Source organism: Cryptotermes secundus, unplaced genomic scaffold (assembly GCF_002891405.2).
Source record: "Cryptotermes secundus unplaced genomic scaffold, Csec_1.0 scaffold117, whole genome shotgun sequence".
NCBI lineage: Eukaryota > Metazoa > Arthropoda > Insecta > Blattodea > Kalotermitidae > Cryptotermes > Cryptotermes secundus.
In genome coordinates this window covers 772,345-785,892 of record NW_019737981.1, presented here as the reverse complement: position 1 = coordinate 785,892, position 13,548 = coordinate 772,345, and the positions used below count along the sequence as shown (strand labels likewise).

General features: G+C 39.6%; 1 protein-coding gene across 1 annotated transcript in view; it reads right to left on the bottom strand.

Annotated features, from left to right (window-relative positions):
* LOC111870529 (prothoracicostatic peptides) overlaps nt 1-7,573 on the bottom strand; it is a 187,843-nt gene extending 180,270 nt beyond the window's left edge. Inside the window, exon 1 of the mRNA XM_023862891.2 lies at nt 7,483-7,573. The gene's annotated coding sequence lies outside the window, so the exon portion shown is untranslated. The remainder of the gene's footprint in view (nt 1-7,482) is intronic.
* Between the last annotated feature and the right edge of the window lie 5,975 nt (nt 7,574-13,548).

Here is a 13,548-nt window from a genome sequence, read left to right as displayed (position 1 = left end):
CTGTACACACAATATTTTCCAGTGTTTCGCATAGTCTCCGAAATCAGCGAGATACTGTTCCTTTCTTGCCGAATTAAAGAACCAATAATTTTATACATAGATGTGAAGCCTTGTCTCTCAGTATCAGAAGAAAATTTTAGTCGCCATAAAATGGCATGAATTATGACTTGAAATTCTAAGATTTCTGAACAATCAAGGCACGTGTAAAGATGAATCTGGAATTTGCCCAGTCGGCTTTCTCACATCCATTTTCAGGTGTAACTGTATGTGCCTGAGACATTAAAATTTTCCTTCGTACAAAAAGTGTAATTATTTTTTCTACGTTTCCATCAAAATACACACAATAAATAGATCCACAAGGAAAAGAAGTTCTGTGAAGAACTAATCACCTAACTTCCTTTGATACGGCACGGACCCCATAGAGAACAACACCTCCAGCAATTCCTTGNAACAGGTCATGGAAGCCACTCATCTCTACCATCAAGAGAAATCTAACAAGCCACCTCAGTTCTTCGTCATGTCATTGACGTCAATAGCCTGTCCCCACCTACCGGTTCTTCTTGTCTACAGCACTTCCTAGTGCTATTGACCTCAAGGTTCCTGGATTCACTGGCCGTTCCCCCCTCCCTTAGTCAACACAACACCATTATGGTCTTAATCGGTCCCCTCTGCTCCCATTGGTCCATTCTCCCTAAACCCCCTTGCCTACTTCGTATATAAGCAGCGCCTTTCACATCCTATCACTGCAGCTACTGCTCTCCGCATTCCTAGCCATTCAACTGCTCTGAAGATGGAGGCGCTACGTTCCTCCGAAACGTCGGCCAATACGAAGAATACAAGGTGCCTAAACCCAGAAGACGACTTTCTTCAATTATTCTATTGCTCAGTGTGTATTCGTTGCCGCAGTAACGATCTTACCCAGCCGTTGTTTAGCAACGATAGATGAAGACACATGGACACACACAGACTGATGGGAGACATGTATGAGACGGGCTCAGGTGCCATAATGTATTTACCAATTTTCTTAAAGATTGGTACAGGCATTCAAAAGTTAACGAGGAGGGGAAATACACACACGCACACACACACACACAGGCAGGTAGGAAGGAGATCGCAGAAGTTTACTTTAGAGAGTATTATGTTCACATATATATCCATAGCCACGGGCCATTTCCGAAACGCAGGTCACGTTTTCCCCTTTTCTCTCGTAGAGATATTTCTGGTTATCATATCCCGTTTTGCGTCTCTTTAGCACAATATTTTCGATAATCTCCTTCTACTCCACGAGACAAACGAAATGTGTCACCATTATTTTTAAACTGTCGAGCTGGATGTTTTAAATATTTGACGAAAATTCTATATGCTTTGTATTTTGGAGCATGGCATACACATTGAAAGTAAACATGTCAGATCACAAAGTCCTGTGATTTACGCTGACTAAATTGCTGAAGACCATTTGTCTTCTCATCTACTGTCTAAAAACATAAAAATTATAATATATAAAACTATAATTTTTCCTGTAGTTCTGTATGGGTGTGAAACTTGCTCTCTGACGTTAAGGGTTTGAGGACAGGGCGATGAGGAGAATATTTGGACCGTAGAGAGATGAAATGACGAGAGATTGGAGGAAATTGCATAATGAGGAGCTTCATAACTTGTAGTATTTTCTCTGTCTATGGCTCTACAGTCCTTTTGTTGGACATTGGCCCATTTTTTCAGCTTCTTAATCTTATACATAGTCTGTAGGGCTCCTTATATGGAGGATCAGCCCGTCGCAAGGCCGTTACACACATACAGAACAACACAAACACAAAATGAGCGCACAGACATCCATGCCTCGAAGCCGCGATCCAAGTGGTCGAGTGAACTGAAACGGTTCCTTCCCTAGACCGCGCGGCAAGTGTGATCGGCACTTGTAGTATTCGCCAAATATACCTGGAATGATCTAGTCAAGGATTATGAGGTGGGCGGGGCATGTAGCACGAACGGGGAGAATATGAATGAATATAGGATATTGGTGGGAATACCAAAACGAAAGAGACCAAGAAGTAGTGGGTGGATAATATTAAAATGGATGTTAGAGAGATAGAATGGGGTGATATGAACTTGATTGATCCGGCTCAGGATATGAGATCTGTGTAGGGCTTTTGCGAACATGATAATTAAACTTCAGGTTCCATAAAACACTGAGAATTTCTTCAGTAGCTGCACAACTGGCAGCTTCTCAAAAAGGGCTCAGCTCCATGTAGTCAGTCACTTTACGCATGGTGCCTATGCCTTCTTTCAATATTTCGTAACTTATGAAGTTCATTTATACTCTAAATTATAATTGTAAATGTAAATCGATTTTCCCGCCCAGAAGAAAATTTTCCACAAGCGCTGTTGAGAATTATTTCAATCGAATTAGCTAACGTATGGGTTCTTTATCACCTGAAGCCACGTACAGTTCTTCGCTTCACAATATCGGTTGTCGACTCTGTTCGAACTACGCATGCTCTGTGACGTATAAGAGTACTCAGATTGTTAAATCGAAAGTTTATTGACTCCCCAAAGTCCCTAAATTTTCAGGACAAAATTGTTCATCTTCGTCTAGAACCTCTCACCCTGTCCGGGAACGGCGACTCCTAGTAGCCATGCAACCGGCGGCACATCCTATGAAATTTTCAGTGCTCACAAAGCGACGCTAACACGTTAAGGCAGGACTGAAGGAAAGATGAACAGAATTAGTGACAGGATTCAGTTTAGGTGTTAACAGCAACCAGGAATATTGAGAAGATATTCACGCTGCACAAAGACATAAACTATTTATATTTTAAACATTTACCACTATAGAAAGCTGTTATTAAGATTTGTATCAGTATTGTCCATATTGTATTGAAGAACGTTTTCCGAGAATAGTGAGATAATTTTGTTTAAATTTCATATTAATTAGGATCACTGCTAACAAAATTCAGATTGAAGAGTTCTGTCCTCTGGGAAAGAATGTCATGTAGTCCGTTGAAAGTAAGCCGACGTTTCGGAGGAATACGTTGCCTCCATATCCCGTGTTGCAGAAGAAGTCAAATAAGAAACCAGACTGACGCAAGTAACAAGCAGAGCTTCAAGTTGGTTTCTAGTTTTGTTTATTCATTGAAGATGGAGGCGAAATGATCCTCTAAAACGTCGGTTAACTTTGAACGGGCTATGCTGAGCTATGTTTCAGAAGATAGAAATCTTGGTAACTACCACTGTGAGAATATTAAAGCCTACAAGGATCAAATTCACTAAGGGAGTGTTAGCAAGACTCTACCACAAATATAAGTACCACTGCTTTGGGTATTGTGATCAGCTGCAAGGACACGATCTCTTCTTTATGCGTTCATATCTTCAAGGAAATCCAATAATCTGTTGTAGGAGTGGCAAAACTGCTTAATGTTACCCCGTTCTCTGTATCATATCATCTATGTGTATACATTTCCCTTCCCACGTAGTTCCATAAAATGCAATATCCCCTACGCTGTAAGCCTGCTGTTACATGTTGCTTGGACAGACTGAGGATCATGAAGTTTGTCAGAGAGGGCTTTGATTCAGACTGAGAGAAGAGCAGTAGAAATATTTCGTTGTTTTACTAGTATTTATAGCAGAAGAGTAATAGTTGTTTGCTGGAAACTAATTAAACTATGTAAAAACTGGAAGAGATATATCAAGACATATCTTTTGTCAGTTTAATATGGGCCTGTATTCAAGGACGTCAATAACCTAGGCTCCTCTATGTATCATTATACAAAATATTCGCTCGTAATGTAAAAGACAAATTTTATTATGATGTAAAATTTCAATTGCTATATACTTAGGTGAAATTTTATTTTCATCTAAGTTGATTATTTCTATGATAGAATGTTAATTGGATGCGGAGCGGCTGGTAGAATGGGAGTTAGCAGGGGTAACAGAAGTATCTGAAGAAAACCAGTCCCAGTGCCACTTTTTCCACCACATACCACACATGAATTAACCTAGAACAGAACCCAGGATGCCGGCGACTAATCGCCTGAGCTGTGGCACAGCCTTATGTGTAATATATATTTAACAAAATGAACAAAAAAGGCGAATACCTGTACTTAGTGACACATGTGTGCCGCTATTTAGATCTGACAAAAAATAAAATAGCAAAATTTCTACGCTGTCCGTTACGTCTGTCATGAATAAATAGATGCATGCGAAATTGATAAGAACGGAGTAGGAATGCATCTACATCCAGAATTTCGGCACATCTCTACACCACTGATAGACTTTGACAAAATTGTGTAGTAAACTTTTAACAGATATATATCATATAGTTTCCGTTGCTTGAAGCTGTTCAGAAAGTAGTTTCGTAAGCCACTGTAACGATGTGTAAAGTTGTGCATTTTGGTTGTGTTTTAGGTGGTCACGGAACCACATATTTTTGTTAGAATTACCAGCGTTTTTGAGGGACAAGCTGCCTCCACATAAATATTCACGATTCTGAAAACTTTAGATCTAATTTTACGATATCTTAATGCTTAAGTTGTCTTAATGGAAACATGAAACATAAAGACAATTAAATACGAAGAGAAACAATTTACAAACTCAATCGAGCTTTAATTAAATGAGTCATTGTCTGTAATATATTTGTCAGTCACATGGTCAGCAAAATAGTGGCCCCAATGTCCGTTGCCTATTGTCTGAATTTCCTCTCATATCCCCGTATATTCTGGTAATGATCATGGTTTTCTTCTTTACCTTGAGGTATGTTCCGAAGACAATACATTTGAATATGCTATGATATATTTTTGTGATATAGCGGTCAATCTGCATAACACACTCATGACCTACCCAGTTTGAACCCGGATAGGAGAACCAGCTTTATTAATAAAGGTTTCTCTCGCTTTTCGTGATATTTTGTAAGTTTATTTTATCTGAAATATGCCACTATAACTTCTTACAACTCCTCAACTACGCATTCCTAACGATCGTGCGCCTACTCCGTCTGACTTTATACAACTTCAGTAGCTGAAATACTTGTGTTATGTAACTCGGGGATCAATGCATACTTAAAATTCTCCTAATCCACGCCACCGTTAGAGACTTTGCCCGTGAGAGAGCCAGGAACTCGTACAAGCAGCGGGGAAAAATAAAAGGCGGGTGAAAAGAGTTTAGTCTTTATAGGGAACCTGATGTGATCCAAACGATTCGAGATGGGAAGTCCCGACGTGTGAAGTTCTTGCTCTATATGCAACACGCGCTCCATACCTACTGTTAGGCGAAACTTCAAAAATTGCTACGGGTAGTGTGTCTCGTTTTCTGAAACGAGCCCAAGATTATTTAACGGCTCAATTAATAATTTTATGTGATGTAACTAACCTGTGTTTCAACAGAGAGTTCCCATACTCAGGCACTGGTTAGTTCTACATTTATCTCTTAGCTCAGTGCACTTTTCAGGTAGCTACATGATTTGTCTTTCTGCTGTTCAAAACGAAACAAAAGGAGAAACACCCATGCATTATAAATGGGCCAAACTTTCAAATTTGCTTATAACTTCCTTACTCTCCAATCTTATATATTTTCTCCGAATTTGTCGGAATTCCAGTTTGGTGTTCTAGCACTCGGTTCTTTCTTTCTTAAGATAATAAACATTTCGGATAAATTAAGAAGCTGTTCCATATTTAGAAACTGAAGAGGACAGAAAGCGCTTCATTGGTATATCAGCAAATATGACCAAATATTTTATTGATTACCCTTAGATTACTTCACGAGCTACTTCGTGCAAGGATTATAGTGTAAGATTTGAGGTTTTCACGGCAGTGACTATGAAGAATTCCGTCTTCTGAGATGTGGTGTTGTGTAGATATTGTGTTAACCGACGTTTCGGAGGAACGTCGTTTAACACAATATCTACACAACACCACATCTCAGAAGACGGAATTCTTCATAGTCACTGCCGTGAAAACCTCAAATCTTACGAAATTGTATTTTCTTGTTTATTCCCCCGTCTTCTGACCATCTTACGTTTCGATTAACATTTTTACCTCTGCATATCATTCAAGCCGCAATATCAGAAAAAGGCCTACGCTGTTCTTTCTACTGCTAATAAAATTGTAGGATAATATTATCAATTTGATTCTACTATTAAGAATTGGATAGGAGTCCCATTAGTCTAATGGAGTCACTGATTAATTACACTGATGAAAAGTTTGTGGCAATATAAGGGAAAGCTGACTTGTTCAATCAGTTTCTGATGTGCTGATCCTAAATTTGAACTTAAAACTTTGATTCTCATGACAGTTTTATTTTTAAACAAAGCGGTGGGTCTTTCTGTCTTCAGTTTCTGGTCTTTTAATGTCGCTACAATTTTTATCGAACATAATGAGAGGCCGTTACGTTTCTTTAGTGAACAACAATTGCATATCATTTACGTAGAGCCATTGTTGCAAATTGCACAATGACTGCCACCTATGCTCACTTGTCTTGCATAGCAAAAGTAGAAGTCGACAAGAAAAAGCCCGTTACCAACTTTTTATATTTTTATTGTTAGGGAGGTCGATTTGGTGCAAACTGTTGATTTCGTACATGTTAACTTAAACCTTTGTTATATTTTGTTATATTAACTGTGCATCTTTCTTGCTTCATTATCTTGTTATTTGGCGAAAAGTTTAAGAACTTGGAAATAAATATTATCTAGAATTTAATATAATCTGTTTGCCTTTCCCTCAATTGTCGTCATTTTGTTGTTAATTAAAGTTGGAAATATATAATTAGATCAAGTGACTATTCCACTCACTGCCTTGCCCCCGCTTACACCATCTAAATGAGAGTTTTGTATTCGCATATATTTCTGTACAATGTTCCCTTTGTAATATTCAAGAACTATAGAGACTGGGATATGACGATGTATCTTGTCGCCGCAACAGAAAATAACAGCCTACTTTCCAATTATTTACATAAATTTGTACAATAATACGAGTATAATTTTGTTACTACGATTTTAAGACAGATGTAACAATACGCCTGTAATTATAAGTGTTCTCTAATGTTATTTCATTGTATGCTGTTTTGTTACAAGTTTATTGTTTACCATATATTAAAATATGCCTCGGCGCAGTAAATACCGTATTTAAACTTTTCGCTCTTCGACGCGGACAAGTTAAGGAGCGATATAATGCATGTATTTCAAAAAAATAATTCATGAACCGAATTGAAGTGAATAATGTACCTGTAATTAAAAGGGATCTGTTTTGTTATTTCATTATATGCAATTTTGTTATAATTTTGTTTGCTTACCCAAATAGAAAATACGCCTCAGCTCATTAAACTTTCCAGTTATCCGATATGCGAACTGAATGGGTGAAGATTGGATCTAGTGCGTAAGTTTCAAACGCTTTCTTCGTGAACCGAATGGAAACGTGTGTCACATATTTATCAGAACAGACAGAATTAACTCGAAGGAGAAGAATTCGAGCACAGACATGTGGGTTCGAGTCTTACCTGGTCAGTCGCGTGACGTAACAGGAATGAAGATGTTGAAAGTGACGACTGTTGCTGTTAGCGACGCGGTCACGGCGCGAATCGGCCCGCCAATGTCGGGACGCTCTTGTTATATACCCCACAAGTGGCGGTGGCGGCGGCGGCCACACGGGATTACCCCCACTATTCGCGCGTCTCATGTGACGTCACTAGTATTGAACACAGGGGCGTAACTTATTAAATGCATATGGCTACGTCATAGCTACATTGTTAAGATAGGAACTTGCATGGCTTTAGGTAGCAGCTCTGTCAATGGAGTAGGTTGCTATTTGTCTAATGAAGCAGAACATGACATCCGTTCTTCAGCCTTCCGTATTTTTCTCTCCTGCGTTATTTCCATCCATCCGTCAGTCCGTCTCTCCGTCTCCCCCTCCATCTCTTCATCTGTTCGTCCGTCTCTCCGAATAGCCATCATATGTACATACGATCCATGCCCGCAGAAATAGTTTCATCAATATATTTTTTCTCCAAATTCAGTATTGATGTTTGTAAGCTGTACAATATCCCTCCCGAAATTTCAGCTTACTTTACGCTAGTAAGCTTATGACAAACAATATGCCATATTTTGTGTGTGAGGGGCATGCAGGCCCATTTTAAACAGGCTCTTCTCTTGAAGTGGTCTCACTTCTATTATTTAATTACAAATGATGTCATAAGTAAACAGAAATGTGAGAATTCAATTTAAATTAACTGTTGACATTATTTATACACTTAATCTATATTCGTTTTAATAGAAAATGTGATTTTTGAAAATATTTATTAAATATATTCATATATTTAAATGGGTTTCGGAGTAGCGTGGGGGTACTACATTTGTGATTGGCCAGGGCTACTTCTCATCTGTCTCAGACCCAGCCTAAGGATATACTTTTCCAATTGTCGTTGAGAAGCTTCATTGAATATTAATGTCATGTCAAAAGAAATATCGGTCGAAACGAAATTTAAGATATTTATACACGTGTGTTAAATTATTTCGCAATGGCTGTTGTGTAGTTACTTATTTCGCTGTCTTTGCCTAGCAACGGGCCAACATGCACACAATATGTAGACAATCATAGATAATTCCTATTATTTTTTTTCATGGCAGCCTGTTGTTGTTGTTGTTGTTATTGAAGACAGTGTTTGAAAATATAACGCTTGGGTTCATCGACCACTTAGAAATATTCCTTCTGCCTTTCTGAAAATGGAGCAATTCTCTGAAAAAATAATTTTGTAAAACTGTCATAATTAATCGATCTCATGTCATAATAATCAAGTCTGAGACATTGCATATTTGTTATCCCGCGGACTGAGTCAAAATACTTATATTTCTTCGATAAATCACAGATGAGAAATTCTGTTTGAGTACCTCGACAACAGACCAGTGTTTTCTTTAACGATGTTTCTATCTATTGCGAAGTGGAACATTGCAGTAACTAAGCACTATCAAATAAGCTTAAGATCTGCCAACTTAAATCCTGAATAAGTGTGACCGTATGTCTGAAGTCTTCCTACCGCAGCGGCCTGGGTTCGATCCCAGGTCTGGTCAAGTGGTATTTGTAATGGACAAAGTGGCGCTGGGGCGGGTTTTCTCCGAGTACTTCGGTTTCCCCTGCCAATCTTCATTCCACCAAATTCTCCATCATCATAATCACCCGGGGCAGGCTACAATAGGCCAATCAGTGGCCGCCGTGCCGAGTGGATTAAGTTGGACTCCACCCCTCACTAAGCGAAAAAAAAAATGTCTGAAGTCTACAGTAATAACTCAAACCGTTCAGAATTCAATCACTCTATGAGCTGTGGTAAGTCATACACGTATACTGAGTAGGCAAACTTGTGAGAGAAACATGTATGAATTTCCCATCGGCCTATGAACACCAGAAGTTTAAAGACATTTTAATTTGAAATTGAAGTTTAAAAAGTGCCAATTTTGGAAATCAAATTGACGTGTGTAGGTTAACAAAGATTTTATACATACATACAATTGAAAAGACTGGTGTTTTAAATTTTAAACTACGGGCAGTGTAGCAGCTACGTAAGAATATACACCTGATGATGGCCATTTAGGGCCGAAACATGTAGTGTGGAGGAAGGAAAGAAGGAAGAACTACAATTAAATTGTTGCACTTAAGACGGAGTTTGTCTCATATACCAGAAGTATGTTGAAAGTAGAATCTAGTAACTTCCTAATGATGACGTAACGGCCTGCGTCACTAACTGGCGATGACGTACTCCCGTTCCTTTAACCGTTTTCTCTATTCATGAAAATACTGAAAAGTGCAACGTATTGTCACATATCTTGGTAACGCGACAAGAAATTAGCGGGTTTCGGAGTTGATGAATGGATTTATTTGACAATTTCACAAGGCGGAACTACAGATAATTATAACACACTCAAATTACTTTAACTATAAGACACAAAACAAGGTCTTCAACGTCTGTTTGCCTGCTTTTACACCGAGTAAATAGTTCATTCCTTAGTTGTCATGAAAACTACACCTCTGTTGTGCAGGAAACTTCTGTCTACGTTGCTTACTAGACGTCTGTTTTGGAGTCGCTAGCTATGCAATGGATTCACATGTCACAGTCTGCTGAAATAAATCACAACTAATATAATTATGATGAAGATCCAGTCTCGAGAAACTTAGAATAGCCCAGATGTTCCGAGTAGTTTTACCTCTGGCGGTTCATCGCCAATTGGTTCGTCTTGGCGTCATGCCCCTTGAGACTGACGACCTGGGAATTTTTTCAACTGAACCCTTTGCAGTCATAATCCTTATGTAACATCCTCTCTGACGAGAAGATATGTAAGAAGCTGAGTAAGCACGTCAATAAATAGATAAAGAATTGAAATTGAATTACGATCATCTTTATCGTTGTCAACATCATTAGGCCTACACGTATGCTCTGTTGCTGCAAAAGCCGAACATTTTAGTTGGAAGGAGGAAATGTAGTCACTGAGGAAAACCGAAGCCAAGACATCAGTTTGCAGTGGTTTTCCAAATGAAATGACTGCATGAGACGAAACTCATTGTTAGAATCTGTGGCCCATATGTGGGTCACATGTAAAGGGAACTCTTTAGGACACCTACAGTGACAAGCAACAAACCACTAGCATGATCTTTATTTGTCGTGTTAAATTTGTGTTTCATTAAGTGGACTCGGGAGAAGGGAATATATATCTTTCTGTTCCAATATCCATCACAATCAATCTGTATACTGGCAGATCGTGGACATAAATACGGTCCGAAGCTTCGAGACTTTCCTGTCCTGAGTACTTGATTGCCTCCTTGACGTAACGAAACCAAAGTGTCCTAAATTGGACTGAGAGTAGAGAAGTGTACATCAATTTTGTGTGTTGAATTATGTGTTTTCAGCAATTCTACTCACCTTTCCCTTATTCACGTTTATTTAGTATATATGTAAATTCATTGTTAAATTGCGACGTTAGGAAATTTTTAATATAGCCTGCATATAGTTAAATAATTTCTGTGTAAAAAGCATTTACAGATTGACACCTATTCTGAACCAGATAAATTCAGTCCAAACCTGCAGACCCTGAGTCCGTAAAATCCATTTTAATATCAACCTCCAGTTCTTGAGATTTTCGTCCAAAAGATATGCACTTCTTAAACTAATTTCCTTATTTCCAGAAAAAAATAATATGATGCTTATAAGATTACCTCTTTTTTAGTTCGCTTAGTAGGGGGTGGAGTCCAGCTGGGTCCACTCGGCACGTCGGCCACTGATTGGCCTATTGTACCTTCCCCGGGTGATTATGATGATGGAGAATTTGGTGGAATGAAGATTGGCAGGGAAAACTGAAGTACTCGGAGAAAACCTGCCCCAGTGTCACATCGTCCACCACAAATCCCACTTGAACAGAGCTGGACTCGAACCCGGGCCGCCGCTGTTGGAAGCCAGCAACTAACCGTTTGAGCTATGGTGCGGTCGGCATAAGATCACCTTCCTATCTATCTTGTATACTTCTGTCTGTCCATCTGTATATGCCCCCCCTTATTTTCTGAGGCTCTTGAGAAAACTTTGCTCGTTTTGTATTCCGCCCTAATTTTTGTTGACCTCTTCTGTGGTCTAGTGGCCAGAGTTCCTGGCTATAGATCCAGAGGTCCGGGTTTGATTCCCGGCGATGTCAGATTTTCTGAGAAGTAATGGGTCCAGAACGTGGTCCACTCAGCCTCGTGAGGATAATTAAGGATCTGTATCAAGGAAATAGCGGCTCCGGTCTAGAAAACCGAAATTAACTTTCATGAGGATTCGTTGCGCTGACCGGACGACACCCTCTATCCTCTAAAATTTGGTACTAACTTCGTCGACAAGCGGTGGTGGCTCGCTCGGTATAGTTCGCTTGCGGACTGAAGCCACGGATATTATTTGTCGTAATTTTTATTAGCAGATTTATGATATCACCTTGCTCTCTGTGTGTCTGCGTCCGCCCTCATTTTTTTGATTTTATATGCAGTCGATATTGTGTCAAAGGAAATTAGGCGATTAGCTCTTCCCAGAAGTTCTTGTTAATTATTCCAAGAATGCTGCTTGCTCAGCCCACTCATATTAATGGAGCCACTTCTGGCGCAGCGAACCGCGTTGTGAGAAGAGCAGTAATTGGGTAATTTATCGAGTTGCTGCAACTGTCCGAGGTGTCCTTTCCATTCATACAGACTGTACTTACTGCATTATTGACAGAAATGTGTATTAGAACGACCTATCCAATATTTACGTTGGAATTTCATGCATTTAAAAAGTTATCTTTCGATTTCTTCTTTGTGACATCACACAGTGCACTGGTTAAAAATTGACGGAAAGCCCCTATATACTGGTCAGTATAATCTACATTCAGATAATTAGAGGATGGGACCGTGATTATGAAACCAACTGTCTTAAAATGCTTCTTTTGTGACTTTCCTCCGTCCGTTAACAGGATTACGGAATAACGGACGAAACAGGATCAACCGCCCCCTTCAAAATTATTACCAGTCCGCACTTTACAATTTTCCTTCTCTTTAATCTTCAACGTTCTGTGACCTTTGTAGTGTAAACTGTGTTACGTAATCCACTACCATTACGTTTTTGTAAAGGTTAGAGTTGAGGATGTTTAGAATATTTACCTAGCGGCAGAAGTAAAAACACAGATAATAATTAACTTGTAACCATTGGTAAAATAAAGGTAAAACTATCCCTATAACAGACCGCGGAGGCCCATAGATTTGTGAGACGTCGAAGTTTCCACATTTTCTCTAAAAATCGGTTCACCGATAACAGTAAGTTTTTGAGCTTTACACGCCGTCCGCCCTTTACCCCCAGGAAGATTCCTGGTACTCATTTCTGTTAGAGGCTGAGTCAATCACAGGGTCATAGTGCGGCTGGAAGGATTAGATCAATTAAAAAGCCAATGACATCATCGGGAATTGAACCCGCGACCTTCCGGCTTGTAGCATAGTGCCTCAACCAAATAAGCTACCGCGTGTCATTACATGTGACTTAAGTGATGTCAAAGATAATGAAGTGTAGTGTAAAAATACGGAATATCAGGACGGCTGTTGTCAGGGAGATTTCATGATTTACAGTTCTGTGTCTGTTATTGAACCAGCCTCTCTCAGGAAATCATGGACTCTAGTAGCTCCTTACTACTGGTTTTGCAACCAGCACAGCTGGAGCCTACAGACCCTTATCCAGCGATTGGGTAGGCTTTCTTCGCAAACGCAAGTCGCATCGAGACCGAATCTGACCATCAACAGGTGGGTGGGGGACCTCGACTCCGAAAGTAAAGGGACGTCACTATACATAGACGCGTTGAGAGCGTCAGTGCATAAGCGGACTAAGAGCATTCGCGAAGAACTCGACATGAGGATCCTCGGAACACAGGTCGCCTTAGAAGTATCGAAGACCCTGGTATAGTCACATGACGCGAGTTCGGAACGAAACTTGCAGAAGGCTTCAGTGACGTGTTTCTTACTCGTAGAGACAACTGCACATCTACACTTTCCCAAATACGTCGAAATCTATCTGCATAATTTAAGGGAACGTCGT